This window comes from Chroicocephalus ridibundus, chromosome 2, assembly GCF_963924245.1.
Source record: "Chroicocephalus ridibundus chromosome 2, bChrRid1.1, whole genome shotgun sequence".
NCBI classification, from domain to species: domain Eukaryota; kingdom Metazoa; phylum Chordata; class Aves; order Charadriiformes; family Laridae; genus Chroicocephalus; species Chroicocephalus ridibundus.
In genome coordinates, this window is record NC_086285.1 from 18,356,599 (window position 1) to 18,373,767 (window position 17,169).

Below are 17,169 nucleotides of genomic sequence, written 5' to 3' on the forward strand. Positions count from 1 at the left end.
CTTATCTAGGGCTGTGGTGGATTCTCTATTACTTTACATTTTTAAAGCCTAGAACCAAAAAAAGATTTAAATAGCTAAGTCTAAAACAGATTCTCTTGAAAACAGTTCCTTATTAAGAGGTGACCCTCGTAGTGCCTAAGTCCCCTCTTCACCCCCCTCTTACTATTTTGGTACCCCAAGGAACATATGTTTGGAACCATCTTAGGCCAGCAGTCCTACCTTGTACCTAAAACTACTTGGAACCCAGGGCTTGAGGTTTTTCTCTTCCTAAGTCCACAGAGGATTCAGTTTGCCTTCAGAGCATATGTACATCCTGGAGCCTGCTTTAGCAGAAAATCATGGAAATTTCTTTCCTTAAAATGCATCCAGTGATATGTCCCCTGATGCTCCTACCTAGCCCAGTGGCTGGAGCATTTTGCTGGGGACTAGAGGACCTGACTTCAATGCAGTCGCTGGCTGGAGGGGATTAGACACAGTATCCCATGAGCATGCAGGGTTATCTAGCAGCACTGTGTGGTCACACACAGTGGGAGTGTTGCTCTGCTCCTTTTGCTGAAATGGAGCAACTCTTGTGAGAGGAAGGTAGGGATGGGGGTCTGGGAAGGAGAGATGGAGAAAGGGAGGAGAGAATGGGAGCAGGAGACAGGAAGCAGCTCTGGGAGAAAGAGGGACAGGTCCTGTCCCTTGCAAGGGAAAGGTGGGAAGCCCATGTGCCCTTCTCTCAGCAAAGTGTCCCAACAAGTGCCAGCAGTCCGCTCCTTCCCTGGGGGACAAAAGTTGCTGCATAGAGGATGTGCCAGCTGCAGAGCCCGGGCTATCCGACAGCCTCCTCCGAGCTACGCACACTGCCGGGAAGCTGCTCACTGCAACTGCCTTCTGCAGTGCAACGTCATTATTTACTTTATCATTCATGCGCTTGTGTACATTCCTCACATTTTAACTATGGAAGCAGAATAAATTGAGCATGTTAACCTTCCTTCCCTCCCTCCTGTCATCCAGTTTGCTTCTACGCTTTTTCCCCACTCCTGAAGCAGTGTGTTAACAGATCAGTCTTCAAGTATTTCCATTTACATCTTTTTTCCCTCACTTACAGACTTAGCAATCTATAGGGTAAGCATCCGGCAGGCCTTAAAAAACAGAGTATAGCAGAGAGCATTGCTTCTGTGACCAGCTTCTGTGTAAGAACAGATCTGCTTAGTCTGGAGTCACCAACACTGATTGCAAGCCCAGCACACACAAGCTACCACATACCTTTGCTGTCTATGCCTGCAAAAATCAGGGGGTGCCTTTCTAAGATTTTCTATTGCTCTGTCTTGCCTCCTGCCCTCCTTCAGTCTGCTCTAGAGAGTCGCTGAGCATGAACAACAGCCTTTTCTTTCTTGATGGGTTCCTTGTCTCTATGTGCCAATGCCACGTTTCCAGATTACAACTTCTGAAACGCCTTCGTAAGCCTGAAGCTGAGCAGGTCGAATGGAGACCACTAAACCCTAATGCATCTATCAGCCAGAAGGGCACCTCTTTTTCACCCGTCTCTTCCCTGTCTTAAAATATGTTTTTACGAACACGTGCATAGAAGCATGTGTGGGTGCAAAGGCAAGTACGCAGCCTGAGACAGATCAGCATGCCCGGTCCTCAGCTTGGCTGCCCCACCATCTGGCTGCACTTGCACTGCCTGGTTCTGGTCCTGCCCGTGGCTCAGGCAGGTCTGAAAATGCTGCCCTTTTATTATTTTTTTAACCAAAATCACTGCTATAGTCCAGCAATCACTGACATCCAGTGGCGGCTGAGGATAATTACAAATGTTTATTTTCTGAGAGTCTTGTTTGTTACCTGGGGAAACCCAAGTTAGGATGAAGGCTTGCTTTTGAGCTCTACCAAAGGAGGACAAATTGATTGAAACACAATATTGCTCCTGTTAGACAGGAGAGGGCAACCACCTGAGAACCAGTATTGAAAAGCATCTCTGTTCCCTGCACAAAGGGGCTCCAGGTCCGACGGTGCTGCTATATAGTTTGGGAGTAGCCCCAGGTGGGAAATTGAGTTCTGCCTTTCGGAAGTTGCCGTGAGACCAGACCTGAAGTTTCCTGCCCCAGGCAGTTTGGAGTGGGATAAAATTAAGGCTTGAGCAACAGTGACCCCACTATGTTGGTCTAACAAAAACACCGTGCTGCAGGGTGAGCCCTTCAGGCCCCCTCAGCAAGGCTCAAATATCAATTAAATCCTCTGGTGGGTGATCCTGCCTGAAAACAACATCAAAGTTCCAGTTTTGGCTTAATTCCATTCAGCACGAATAATTAACAATTTCTTTATGGTTGGAGAGGGAGGCTGGGAGAGCGTTATGTACCTTTTCTTATCCCAGTGCAAATGTTACTTGTTCATAAATGCTTGTATAGTCTTATCTTTCTTCTGTATGAAACTGTTGGGCTATGGTGCAACTTCTGAGAGAGTTACCTAATTTTATTATTTATGTTTTCCATGCAATCACTCTCTACAGTGTCTGACCGCATTTAGGGAATGCTTAGGAATAAACTTTAAGGAAAAGGGGTCAGATCCCCATAGAAAGCATGGAGATAAAGTCTCTGGATGGCATAGCCTGTTGTAATTACTGCAGGAAACGTAACTTCATCAGTGAAAGCAAAATTATGAAACTGAAGCATTTTTCAGGACATCTTTGATTTTTTCCCCCTTTTTTGGGGGGAAGGGGGGTAAATCCAAAAGAAAATAAAGTCGTCTAACCTTTATTTTTATTTCTGAATTTCTTTCAAGAGTATTGGAGCAAGAAGTGAATTTTGACAAACATAAAATACTTCCAGTGCAGCAAACTTTAATGGTTGCTGACACCACTATAATTTAAACCTTGGGCCTTTGTAAACAGTTTGTACAGAATGCCCTGTAAGCAATCTGAGCTCGTTGCAAGGGCTCCAGCACTTTCTGAATGTGCCACTTCATCTGTCTCTTCCCCGTCAGCCCCCAGTCCTTTCTGTACTGTTTCCACCCATTCTGATACCCCTTGCAGAGAGAATATTCCTTCCTCCAATTTGGTTGCCAGCCACCACGGGCCCCTTAGCATTGACGTGTATTACAGTATCTTAAAGCTTTGGCCATAAACAACACCCCATTACGGAGCATTAGCTGTATAAGAGATGCTCTCTGCTGCAAGGGGTTCAGAGGTGAAGGACATCCCCAACAAAAAGGGGACCTATAGCTCATGCTAAGGTCTGGCTGGGATTTGAAGTCCCTTTTGCTCGGGTGTCCTGCCCTGCATAAGATGCTGCCCTTAGCAGCAGAGAAAGCTGGAAGGGGAGAAGCAGCGATGCATCTTTAAAGCGACAGATTTAAAGGTAATGAAAAGGAGAAATTTCACTTCTCTCCTTGCCTTGAGTTTCGTAGATTTTGCTTTGTGCCTTCTGCCTGTGTGGGTGGGGATAGTTTTCTGTTTTGCACTGTCTGTAGGGCCAAACAGAAGAGCCATGGCTGAGAAAGTGGGGGAAAGGAGTGACAGCCCCTGCCTTACAAGATCATCTTGTCTGACAGTGCTGGGATGCGAGCAAGGGCTCTCATCTTTCCCTGCTCTGCTTCACAGACAGAGAGAGACTTTTCACGCTCATGGGGAGCGTTAGGAGAAAATGACAATGACCCAGGACACGCTCAAAAAACTGAAGGAGCTGAGCTTGCTCCGAGGCTGATACAAGTCTCCACACAGCATCACTGATGAAGGATTGCTCTGCCCGTAACTGGGGAGAAAGCCAGAATCTCTTCTCTGATACTGAAATAAAGCAGTCCCCTTTCAGACCACTCAGGAAAGTAATTGTTCATTCCTCAGGTCGAGCAGCACATATGCAATCTCTTTGTTAAGTAGCTTTCGAAATTTCTGCTCTTTGGCTCTTGCAGTTGCCGCCTGTGTGATTGCCAGCCCCCAACGCCGGCCAGGAAACCCCACTCCCAACCCAGAAGGGGAGAAGGCAGCACACGGCACTTACAGCTCAGACAGAGCTATAAACAGGCCGCTGGTTACAGCCACTGGAGAAGAAGGGCAGGGAGAGTCCACTCTTCCCAAATACAGCTTCTTAAATTCAACAAAAGTCCTCTGGTTATAGAGCACGCAGAAACCTTAATTATAAGAGAAGACCAGTGTGTGGAAGAGGAAGGGGAGCCTTGGTGGCTACTGCTGGCAAAGGTAGAGACAAGATGGATGAGCTGGAGAACACTTTTTCTTACAAAATAACTATCAGCCACAACGTCAGCATGCTTTAGGTAAACATGCCCAGGCAAAAAGCCCAGCAGTGAGAAAGAACAGGATAACTAGATCAGATAGAAGGGAATTAAATTTGTGGCAAGTTAAAACCAAAGCCAGATCTCTTCGCAGTATTGAAATAACTTTGCTACTGCCTTGAACACCAATCTTCACAGTGCAAGGACTGGAACACGCTGTGGGGGAGACTGGGTAACAGATGTCTTACAGATACCTGTCCCTCTTCTACATGGTCAGACCTGCAAGGTGGTAGTCTGTTTCTAGGACCAAAATCTGGTTCCTACCTAACTTACAGCTTGCAAAGGCATCCGTGCAGTTTTGCTATAAAACACCACCATGCCAGCAAAATAGGTTTTATACTGGTTTGTATAGGCATAAGGGCTTCATGGACTTAGGCTGAGAAGAGAGAGATAAGTCTTTCTCCCATATCATTATCAGTTTCTTGAGAGTCTTGGACTGGAGGCAAGCAAACAGCATTGCTCAATTCATTTCCATTAGAAAATCAATATGCTTGCACATTCCTGGAAAGCAAATGACAGGAGGCATTGGCTCATAAGGAGCTAGCCTGTGATTTCACTGTGACTGGCTCAAGGACTTGGAAATAAAAAGTGTTTTTCCGCATGGGCCCTACTGAAACATGAGCCAAGAAGCTTGTCCAGCCAACAGCCGGCATTCACACCTTTCTTTCTGTACCTGTATGTCTTGGTCCCTCCAAGGGTGGGTATTATCAGCTTGCTTGATAGCTTTAAGGCTGGAGAAAGCCTTGGCTGAGCTGAGGGAATCTGCCTGAAAGCAAATCATAATGTTGGGGTTAAGAAACAGGCAACATTTGTTGATGGTGCTGTACTCTGATTGCAAGAATGATCTCATCATTGTGTGTTGAGCATCCCAGGCCAGTGGCTAAGGTACCAGGCTGCTAGGCAACATATTCAGGACCGGCAAAAGGGGCCAGAGATAACTTTTTTGCATGTCTCTTCTTCCTAACATAATCTATGATTGGTTCCCATCTTCCGTGACCACAAAAACTCCTGCTCAGATTTCCAGCCTCTATTACTTCGGGGAGATCTAAAAAGATCTTCCTCAGAATGAAATAGTTATTTCACCTTTTATGTAGAATCAGAAAAAGTGACCCTGCAAGATCCCTGATCCAGAACACCAGTTCTGAGGCTGTTTACCTCCTCTGGGGAAGACCTGCATTCAAGTCCCTCTTCTTTCTCAAATGAAGGAGTTCGAAGCCTTTGCCTCCTTCCCAGCAAGAGAAGAGCTGCTTGCTGGCTAGTGACTGTTGTGAATGGATCCATGGACAGACACTGAGCTTGCAGCTCAGTGGTTGCATTTTAATCTTTACTCTGGTTAATCCTTACACAAAACAGAACAGCTCTAATGACAGATGATGAACATGAGAGTGCGCAAACCCCAGCACTCCTGGCAGCTGGGTCCTCGTTTGGGATATGCCGCGCAGACAAGCAATTTGAACATTCCTCCTCCGTGTGCTAAACAAGTATTATGCCCTGCTGGGCTCTTCTGAAATACAGCTGCTTCTCTCTAGCCAGAAGTTTTGTCATGGCTCTGAGAAAATATCCCATGCAGTCAGTATTTTCTTCTTGTTTTGTCCCGGCACTGCTGGTCCGGATAAGCAGTGTTAGCACATCAGGACTCGGTAGCGGAGAACATTCCATTCCTGCTGTCCTTGTCAGGACCACAAAACCGGAATGATAATTAAAAAAATTCCTTTGGCTCAGACCCAAAGTTTCAATAGTTCTTGAATTTTCAGTAAACCAGAAACCCTGCCCCTGTTTGAATGTGTCGTCCTGTTCCCCTACAAGTTTTTTTAAAAAACAGCATTGATTCACCAACGGATCCATGCACACTTCACAGCGCAGGGGATGGTATCTCTCCTGCGCCAGCCTCTGGAGCAGAAGCCAGGGGGGTTGTATGGGGAGGGTAGACGGGATTTTACATCCCTATGCCTAACTCAGAACAGGGTTTCCAACCAAAGCAGGTCTGTGCACAGCATACCCTAGCCATGTCCCAAAGATGAGTAGGAGTAGAGCAATTTCAGTGTCCCCCCCTTGTATTTTACATATATCATTACATATCTGTTGCAGGAGGAACAAGAAGTTGGGTTTGCCATTCCAAGATTCTTGGGTTGTTGTTTGCTGGGACAAACCAGCACACCAGCTGTCACACCTCTGATGTCCTCAGTTCCCTCTGGATGAAATTTACCTTGGAAAGGTAAAAAAATAGTTTCATCACTTCCAAAATTTTCACTTCATATTGCTTATTCTTTTGGTTTGACAAAACCTGCTGTGTTGCTGTTTCTCTCTTTTTTTTTTTTTCTTGTTTTTAGCAAATAAATGAGGTGGAGGGGGGGAAATCCCTCAGCCTACTATTTATGATTCTACACACAAGGCTGGGGTAAGATTTGAAGGAAAAGCAGTGAGAAAGACCATCTCCGCTGACACACATTAATGGAGAGTGTGCATACGTATGACTGAAGGCAGACTTTCTGTTTTGTTATTTTCTTTCTGACTCTACTCAGCGCTTTATGTTAAGCTGTGCCTGGGAGGAGGGAAAGAAAGCAAAAGGATCCTCAGTCTAAGGTTTGGGGTTGGGAGGCAGCTTGGGGGTTCTGCGGAGTTGAGCTCCATGGGGTGATTGGGGCCACCTTCAAGAAGTCTTGGTGGCTTTGCATGCTCAGCTTCTTCAGCACACTAACCTGTGTCCACTGGCTAGTCTTTATGAAGCATTTAATTCTGTAGTTTTAGAGCTGTTGAAAAAGCGAAGGAAAGATTTATAACAACATTTGCTAACTCTAGGCCAACTGGTTTGGCACAGGAAAGAACTATGTTTTTCAGAACAGCTTTTCAACATTCCACTGTTAGCTAAAATGTATGAAAATTACAGTTTTGAAATGACCAGATGTTTTTGCCGAGAAAGAAATAGATGACCTGAAAGGGGAAGATGAGGCCTGAACTCGGGCTTCTATGCTACAACTGTCAACTTTTCAGCTAATGGATGACCTACTACCATCTAAAACTACTAAATTTGTGTGATTAATGGTGCTAAATTGCAGCCACAGTATATTTATAATTTTCTCCGTCAGCTTGATACCATTTGTGCAGCATCACTATAAAAGGTGAAGGAGAGAAAAGATGATTAATCTGGTGTCCTTGTACAGAACAATATGGCATAGCTCTCCTCAAAGCAGAAGCTTTCAAGTGAAATAAACTAATGGTTTCATCTGTTTCATTTCCAGCTCTATTTTTTTTTAAATCAAGAGCAGCAGATCCTTTCCATGTTGTCTGCTTTTCTAGACAGAAACCGAGACTAGAAACTTTCTTGCTTTCAGCTTGAAATTGCTCACTACAACTTTATTCATGTGAGTTATCAAGAGCATGGGGATCTTATTTTGGCCACCCGTAATAGTTTAATTGGACTGGCCTGTGTTAAAAATCTGTGCTGGCTTGATGGGATGTTTCAAATGCTTTTCTTATTGCTCTGTTGAGCTGTTACCAGTCAAATGAGATTAAGAACAAAGAGAAGGACTCTGGAGAGAGATGTGATGGTGTTGGGTTGCAATCCTCCTCCTCTACTTTATAGTCATTGTTTAAGGTGCCCAAAAAAATCCCATAATAGAAAAGCTCTTTTTTCCTCTTCTCTTTCAAAGCAGACATGTGTTAAAGGAGGAATTAAATGAAGCTGAAGAAGGTGGAAGAATTATTGAAACTATAATTACTGCTGTGCAATGTCATTTTCCAGTAAAAAGGAGTCAGTTCCTTCACGAGGCCCAGCTGGCTGCCTCCATGCCCAGTTACCAGGGGTTCCTGCGGTGCTACCATTGCACTATGCGTGAAGGTAGGAGCACCCTGGAGCTCCCTTACCAACCCCCTGAGAGGTCCTGATCCCACAAGGCACAGCTCATCTCACTCCAGGCGACAGCGGGAGAAGCCAGGGGCAGTCAGCACCTTGGGGATCAAGCCCAGAAAGCTGCTGCTTCTGCTCCTGCTCCTGAAAAAGTATCATCAGCTGGCTCTGCTCCTCTTCCAAGAGAGCTGACAAAAAAGCTATTTAAAAATCTGTTTAAAATTACGTATTCTCTGCTTTAGGGTTTGCTAAGCTCATTATAGAAGTGGAATGAAATTCCACAGCACGTTTAACATTTTTATTGTTCTTATTTTCTGAGCTTTTCCAACCTAATAGAGAATGACTGATCCCACTGGTGATCCGAGAGGGACGAGGTGCAGGAATCGCAGCAGCCTGAGCACCATAGCAATACTGTGACTACCAGTTTGGCTACTTCATTGTGCAGGCTGATCCAAGGAGGAATTAAGAGGATTTTGTTTTCCATTTTTTAAGTTGAATGGACTGGGACAAAAGCCCTTTACTGCATTTCTGAACAAGTCAGGGTATTTAGAAAAGCAGTAAAAATGGACTTAAGCAGAGTTGGACTTTGATCAATATAAAATCATTTACCACAGGAGATTGACTGTATGAAACCACCCAACTTCCCCCTCTTTGATCCTTTAGTGGTCACTGATGACCTTCCATCTTTCTCCATTCCTTACAGCCTTCTGCAGGGAGCCACCCAGCCGCTGTCTAGCAAGTAATGGGAAAACACAGCCCTGGAACACCTGATTGCCAGGACGCATTAAAGTCTGAGGAGTGTGTGGTGGCTCAGATCAAATACAAATCAAATATAAGCCACAGCTTAAATTCAAGTTGACCTTCACCTTCTGACAGGTTTGAAAATGATTGATTGTTTTTCACTTGCTTCCCCCCTGCTTCTCCCCACAGATTCCTAATTAAGGGCAGAAGCAAAGGGAACAACTAATTGTTATCACCAGTTTGGATTTCCAGACTAAGAAACTTCAGTTCAGGGAAATGCGGTCCAAATGTTATGCTAAACTGACCCACAGCCAGGAATTTTCAACACTGCGTTCTTTGCTAATCTATATGCATCAAATCCTGCACATTTTTCCCTTTTAGCACCTACCACTTGTGCCTGAGGACCATTCAGCTCTTGACAAAAGCTTCTGCCGAAGAGGCAGTGTTTGCCTTTTCCACTAGCAAAGGGAGCACAGGCAAGGAGGGAGTAAGTCTTGCATTTAAAGAGTGATATCTCATTTTGGATGACCTGTAGTGCCTGCTACCACAGCCAGCTGAAGACCTTGTTGACATTTTTGCAAAACCAAAGCCTCACTACCTCAAAGGTATTGGCTTTTGTGACCCAGAAACTGAGTAACAAAGCCGTACAAATGGCTAGTTGTTCCAATCACACTTTTGGCTAAGCAGGCGCTCAACTGGGCAGATTGAAAAGGGAAAAAAAAAACACTTGATTTGGATCAAGCGAAACAGTGTCCAATTTGTGATTAAACACCTATTGCAATCCGTGGCAGTTTATATGGTAGTAAGGGCACATTGTGGAAGAGAATGTTCATCAACTGGCTCCCAGAAGGGAGAAGAAGGTGGATTTGTCTTCTTTCCCTCCCTTCCCCTGTCTAGCCCAGCAGTCAGCTCAGCTGGCTTTTATTATAAAAGACCCAACTTCAAATCTCGCCTGTCTGATTTGGAGGGCTCCAGAGGGTTACCCCAGCTTTTAGCTTCTCTCAGAAGGAATACCAGACATCTATACCAAGCAATTATATTATATAGCTTCCCTTTAGGCCATCTTGCAGCAGGCTGTTCCTCCTGCCTGTGGCCCACCCTGGGAATCACTCCAGTCCTAGCACGTGAGGACTCTCAACAGGCCAACACACTGAGGCAGTGTTTCTGCTTTAGGCACTAGCAGCAACAACCTGAGCCAATAAATCTTCTATCCTTTACAGATGTAAAATAGTACAGAAAAATCTGTACAAAATCTTATCTCAAAGTAAGTCACTGCTAGGTTGATTATCAGATGTATTAAAGACCATTTTTGTGCTTATATGTATTAATCAGAAATCTACCAGATTTAAAAAAAAAAATGGAAAGTTCTTTTTAATATGAAGATGGGAAAGGTGTCAGAATGACAATAGACACTGCCAGCAATCACATGTAATAATTTGGAAGCACCACTAAATGAAGCATGTCTATTAGAATTCAGACACACAACAGTGTCTGAGTTTATAATTAAAGATCATAAATCATTATGTAGCGAAAGTAATAAAGTACATGCAGGCTTCTAACCTAGAGACAGCAGGACTATACTAGTCCTAATTGTCAGCTATAGCTTACGACTCTGCAAAATTTTGGAAACAAAGAGTGTGAAAACTCTCTATCCACAAGTAGCAGAAATTTCTTCTACTGGCTGAGATCGAGCATAGACCTGAGTCCCGTATGTGTATGTGTGTGTCTACCCACACATACAAACATGTATATGCATATACATGCATGTGTGCATATCTGTAAAACCTAAGACCACCAAAGATATTTTTTAATTTTGACACTTTCTAAAGCTAATTTAGGTTTTTCTTTAACTGACGTAATGAATGAGAAACAACGGAGTTTAAATCATTATCAGTATAATCCATTACCATTCAAAGCTTTGAATACTAGCCATAGTTTTTTAAAAAACATTTAGCAGATTATGACTGAAACACTCACATTCAGCCTATTGTTCAGTACATCTGGAAGCTAACATTTAGTAATACAGATATCATACAAATGAATTACAAAAGAAAACTTAGTGTAGTCAGATTAATCTGTATGAATGGGATTATATTTATAAAAGCACATACATATAATATATATAGTTAAAAGATTACGTACAAATAAATCTCAATAAACTGTGTCAAAATCTAAATCTTTTTCATGTATTCTTTGGAACAACCCATACAAACTTCAGCTGTGGGTTTGATCACAGCCAATAGAAGAAATTTGTTGATACTCTAGGGTAGCCAGTTTTCACAGTTCTCATTTCCAAACTTCTGCAAATAAATCACACCCGACAATTACTACTCGTTTACTGTATTTCAAAATTACTTTGTTCAAAAATCCAAGTAAGCTTGTGAAGTGATAACAACAGTACCTTGTCATTAGTTCAGATTACAATTTTCATGGAGGGCATTTCTATTTGGGTGTTTCGGGTTGTCGCTGTTCTGTAATTTTATGTGTGATAAGTAAAATTGCCCAGATCCACAAATTGCTGTGGTTTTCCTGAAGACAGAAGAGCTTTCTCCACCAGACAGTGAAAGGCCCGGGATATTTCTGAGCAGACAATGTAAAGCTGATTATAACCTTAGAGGTAATTCCCTAACATTTAAGTGGTTGGGTTCTGTAAAACATGCAATAACTGTGCCCATCCTCAATATTAGTTTTAATCCTTTAGAATATTTTTTAAATATGAATATGCATGTTCGCTGTTTTCAGTTTCCCTTGTTTTGTATTTGAAGTCTTTAGATGTCATTTTGAGGAGAAACATTCATTCCCATCACCTATTGTGTTCTTTGTTTGTAACCAAAGGACAAAATCCCCATCCCTCCCAAATCACTGAAGGTTTGACTTCTAGGCCAGAATCTCTGGGGCAGCGTGTTTGCTGTTCATCGCTTTCTCTCGGGTCTTTGTGCTGTTTTGGTGTCGGCTGTAGGCAAGGGGACAGCAGGAAATCAGAGCCCGGCCTGGTGCTGTCCAAGGTAATGGCCTCCTCCTGCCGCTCGCCCGCACCCAGGGCTGTTCTGGCACGACACGGCACGGCACGACATGGCACGACACGGCGTGACACGACACGACACGACACGACACAACACGGGTGTGTGCCAGACTGCCAACGCAGCCGGGGAGAGCATTACTTAATCAACAAAACCCTCCAGTGTTTTGGGGACTTAGGTATCAAAGTCATGACTGGGACTTACTCCTCAGTTCTAAAGGCAAGACAATATGCATGGATCAAAGCGCCTTCTTCTGAACCTCTCTGAACCTTAACAGGCTCCCTCAAAAAAACCCAAACCAAACAAAGGTTAATATCTGTGTTTGAAAAACCTGTGCAATTTTGGCCATTGTCTAATTACAGTAAGTTAAAATGCATTCTACACTATTTTAAGTGTCTTTAAACTTCCCAGAAACATACCTCTGTGCTGCCTCAGTAAATCTGTCAGGTTTGAAAGCAAAGCCAAAATTACAGGGACACAAAAGTTGCATTTTTAACAGAGACTGCATGCAGCCACAGAGATCTATTTGGCAGGGGAGGAGAAAAAGAGATCTGTGTGTATGCTCGCATACACCTTCACTGTTTCAGGCAACGTATAATAATTTCCCTTGTGAATAGCTATAAAGTTATTGTAGCATTAAAGCTGGATAGACCTACAGTAATGGTATTTCCTGACGTTTCCAAATGTTAAAAGGTCAACAAAAACAGTACGTATGGAAACAATCTCTTGTCATTACATTCTATAGCACGAATTAAATAAACATTTCCTCTTTTTTCTCCCTTCTCCTGTCATTCAACGTAAAAATCTAAACTATGACACCAAAACAGCATGAAACCAGTAAGAGCTTTAATTAAAGAAGAATTCAATAAAAGCCATCTATTTTGTTTTAGTCAAATCCATTTTTTCTTCACTTACTGAGGAGTTAATGAAATTCCAGCAGTAACCACTGTCTGAAACATGAATCTGTCGAGAGAAAGTCTTCCTCAAAGGAAAGCTTCTAATAGCAAAAGCCACCCATCCCTAACCAGTACACAGACTGGTGTCCTCCAAGGCAATAATGTTTACTGCCTTTGCTTCATACATTGTGCAAGAGCACAGCTCCAGTGAAGCAGTAAGTTCAGCTACTGCCTCGTATGTGCCGACAAGCCCATCAGCAATAACTTTTCAACTGCTTTTGAAATCAAAGTGGGATCCAGCTGCTCCTAACATCAGCCCTAATCTGTATAGGTCACATATTAACAGACAGCTCAGCACTGGGGTGCTCAGTGTAGCTGGGCACTGCCCATGAGCAATGTCACAGCCTGCTTAACTGCCCAGGAGAGAAATGCAGCTGGTTTTGCTCTGAGACTCCAGCTCTGCACAGTGGTTGCCCTTTCTTAATAACTTCTTGTGTTGCCAGACAGCATGGATCATGTTTTCAGAGCCTTAAGCTGTAAATGCTGTTTCATGCAAAATCTTGGTGGGCACAGTGATGATGTACCAGAGTACAATTGGGATAAAACAGCAAAGGTGTGACTTATCTGATCTGATACTGTGGTCACGAGTTGTCCGGCAGGCTGGAACAAGGAGAGCAATTAGCACAACAGATTCAATGAAATTCTGTCAATAAAGTCTGAACTAGACTGTTCGCAACAATGCTCACCACAAAAGCCACGGAACCGCGAAGTCCCCTTAACCTGGGGACCGGCACCCTCTTCCATGATGAGACGGAAGGACTTTGGACGGAAGACAACCACAGCAGCTGCAAGAGAAGTGGACAATGACGGACTGACCTGGTGTAACACACTGGAGATCCCACTGCGTTCAGAAATGTAGAGACTAGTGTGCAGCCTGTGCGAAGAACCGCAACGATAAGAAAGGGTGAGAGAGAACACATTTTTATGAAAGCTCCTCAGCTTGAGCCACTGGTATCGCTATTGGTTTTGTTCGTTGAAGTTCAGGGTGAAAAAGCCAGCCTTTATCTGGGTCAACCACAGAAGCCGCTTAGCTTCTGTGTGGGTGTGACAATAATTCCTCTTGTGGCTCTCCGCTTTCACCATTAATGCTGCTTCTCTTGTCCCACATCTGAAATAGGGCCTGCAAACTGTAATCCTCCTTAAAAGAAGTTATTTGCCACACTGGCTTTGGCACTTCTTGGCCTCCTAGACATCTGATCAGTTATCTTCCAATTGTTTTCCATACACAGAAAATGCACAAATCTGTGCAGTGGTTGCATTGTGCAGTGTTACCTTTGTCACTCTCTCTGTTACAGGGTAATTTTTTTTCCTCTGGAGGACAAATGACCCTTGCAAACATCTGGAATAAGGCACTCTTACTACTTAGACCCACTACCCACTTCTCTTTAATATCTTTATCAATGACCTGGATGAAGGGATCGAATGCACCCTCAGTAAGTTCGCAGATGACACTAAACTGGGCGGGCGTGTTGATCTGCTCGAGGGTAGGTTGGCTCTGCAGAGGGATCTGGACAGGCTGGACCGATGGGCTGAGACCAATGGTATGAGGTTCAACAAGGCCAAGTGCCGGATCCTGCACTTGGGTCACAACAACCCCATGCAGCGCTACAGGATTGGGGCAGAATGGCTCGAAAGCAGCCTCGCAGAAAAGGACCCGGGGGTGTTGGTTGACAGCCGGCTGAATATGAGCCAGCAGTGTGCCCAGGTGGCCAAGAAGGCCAACAGCATCCTAGCCTGTATCAGGAATAGTGTGGTGAGCCGGACTAGGGAAGTGATCATCCCCCTGTACTCGTCACTGGTGAGGCCCCACCTCGAGTACTGCGTTCAGTTTTGGGCCCCTCGCTACAAGAGGGACATTGAGGTGTTGGAGTGTGTCCAGAGAAGGGCTACAAAGCTGGTGAGGGGTCTGGAGGACAAACCTTATGAAGAACGACTGAGGGCGCTGGGGTTGTTTAGCTTGGAGAAGAGGAGGCTGAGGGGAGACCTTATCACCCTCTACAACTACCTGAAGGGAGGTTGTAGAGAGATGGGGGCTGACCTCGTCTCCCTGGTGACAAGTGATAGGACGAGGGGAAACGGGTTCAAGTTACGTCAGGGGAGGTTTAGATTGGATATTAGGAAACATTTTTTCACTGAAAGGGTTATTAAACATTGGAATAGGCTGCCCAGGGAGGTGGTGGATTCACCATCTCTGGAGGTGTTTAAAAAAAGGGTAGATGGGGCACTTAGGGACATGGTTTAGAAGTGGCTTTTGTCAGGGTAGGTTAAAGGTTGGACTCGATGATCTTAAAGGTCCCTTCCAACCTCAGCAATCCTATGATTCTATGATTCTATGATTCTACTTTAGGCTGCACAGTAGCACACACCTAATCTATGTGCCGAGGATGACACTTCCTCCCCTTTCACCAGACACGTAGCCTCACAGACATTATGGAAAAAGGCAAGAGTCAGGTAATGTAACAGCGCAGAGCATAAACTGCTAGTTAGATCTTCAAACACACCCAATATTCCTCGGTTTAGAGAAAGACGCATGAGGCTCTGAGGACAGATTAGGGTCAACTACAGGAAGTTCCATCCCAAACGCTCTTTCCAGGACCTGGACCCAGAATGAATACAGTAGGAAAAGCCTCCCTAATAAGTCAAACTCTTTCTTCTTTCACTAAATAAAACAAACATTTTTCTAACCTGTATTGTTTCTGGCTCTGCTCACTGCTCAGCCCCTTACTACAGCTTACTTCAAAATTCCTTACTGGGTGTTTGGCAGAGGGAGTATGATCTATAGCGTGACCTTGCAATTCAGTGCACCGCTGTCATTCTGTATAATGCACTGTAAAGCATAGCTTTTATTGGAAATGAAACTGCATAAATAAACACTCTTACTTTAACGTGAAGTAAAACATTTTGCATTACACATGTGCAGATTCAGGTCGGGAGAAATTAGTTAAGAGAGCGCCAAAAATCAAGCAGCGATGTGCCTATATTATTTTTATCCTTTTAAAACGTAGCCAGTGTCTAATAAATTCTGTTTCATTTTTGTAGCCTTTCATTAGGAAGGAGATTTGTCTGCATACTATAGAGAGCTGAATGGGACTAAACCCTTGTCTGGGGCTCTCTCTCCATGTGCGCTCCAACCCTCTGCTCCACCCCAATGACTATAAACAGCCACTGGTTGCATGAAGTAAGGAAAAAGCACAGTGGATCCAGTTTTGCAAACCCAGAGATGAGTTGGGCTTCAGTTATTTAAGTGGAATCTCTTTGTCTCTACCATGGCAGCTCTACTTTTCTTACATATACTGTCTGACAGCTTGATGAAAAACCATCTAGCTAATGCACACACTCTAACACATGCTTTAATGCAGTCCATTATTAATTGAGCCATCACCATTTGTTCAGAATTCAAGACTGACTGCCTCCAGTGCTCTTAAAAAACACACAGGCAAAATTCGTAGGCACCAGCCTTGCATACCATACAGCACGAGAGGTGACAGTAACAATTACGTGTCTGGAAGGAGACGCCGCAACCAGGCTACAGATAGTTACCTAATATTATTCTAATGTGTCATTTTGAGAGAGGATAAACCTGTCCTGGTCATCAGCTACGTAAAATGCCTGGATCACTGCTAACTCTGGCAGTATCTTGCTGGTTGGGTTGGTTTTTCGGTAATATGCTCACAGTCGTTCAGTCAAATATTTGTGCCAGAACTTTCACCCGCAAAAAAACGTTGCTCCTCCCTTCCGAGCACCCTGCTGCTCTGCTTAACAGGTTGCAGTGTCACAACTGACACCCTTCGGAGAGCCAGCACCAGGCACTCAACCTGCTCTCTGCAGCAGACCAGCCCCAGGGAGGTTGTTTGTTCCAGAAAATATACCCCAAACAAAAAATAAGAGAGAACATAATGAAAAACACAGAGCCGCAGGATAGCAAATACAGCTGCTTTTTCCTTCCTCCATTACTTTGAGGCCATCCCTGCAATATGGATTTCATTAATGGCTCAGAGACAACATTGCAGAATTACAAGTTCAAGATGTTATTGGAAAAGCCACCCCATGACTCTCTTTATGTTGTTTTTTTTAAATATCATCTTTAAAACCAACTTTAAAAAAGTGATTATTTGGTGCACTGTAACACTGCCAGTGATTGGGCTGGAAGCGAGTATATGCATACACACTGAGAGAATAACCAACAGCAAAGACTTTCTGTGCAGCTTTCCCCAAAATAGAAGAAAAAAAGGCAAAAGTATGATACAGAAGTTGGGTTTGAGCAGCAACAGAGTACAGCTCTCGAATCTCCTCAACTGAAAGGTCTCCGGATCAGGGTCAGTGGCTTCATCTG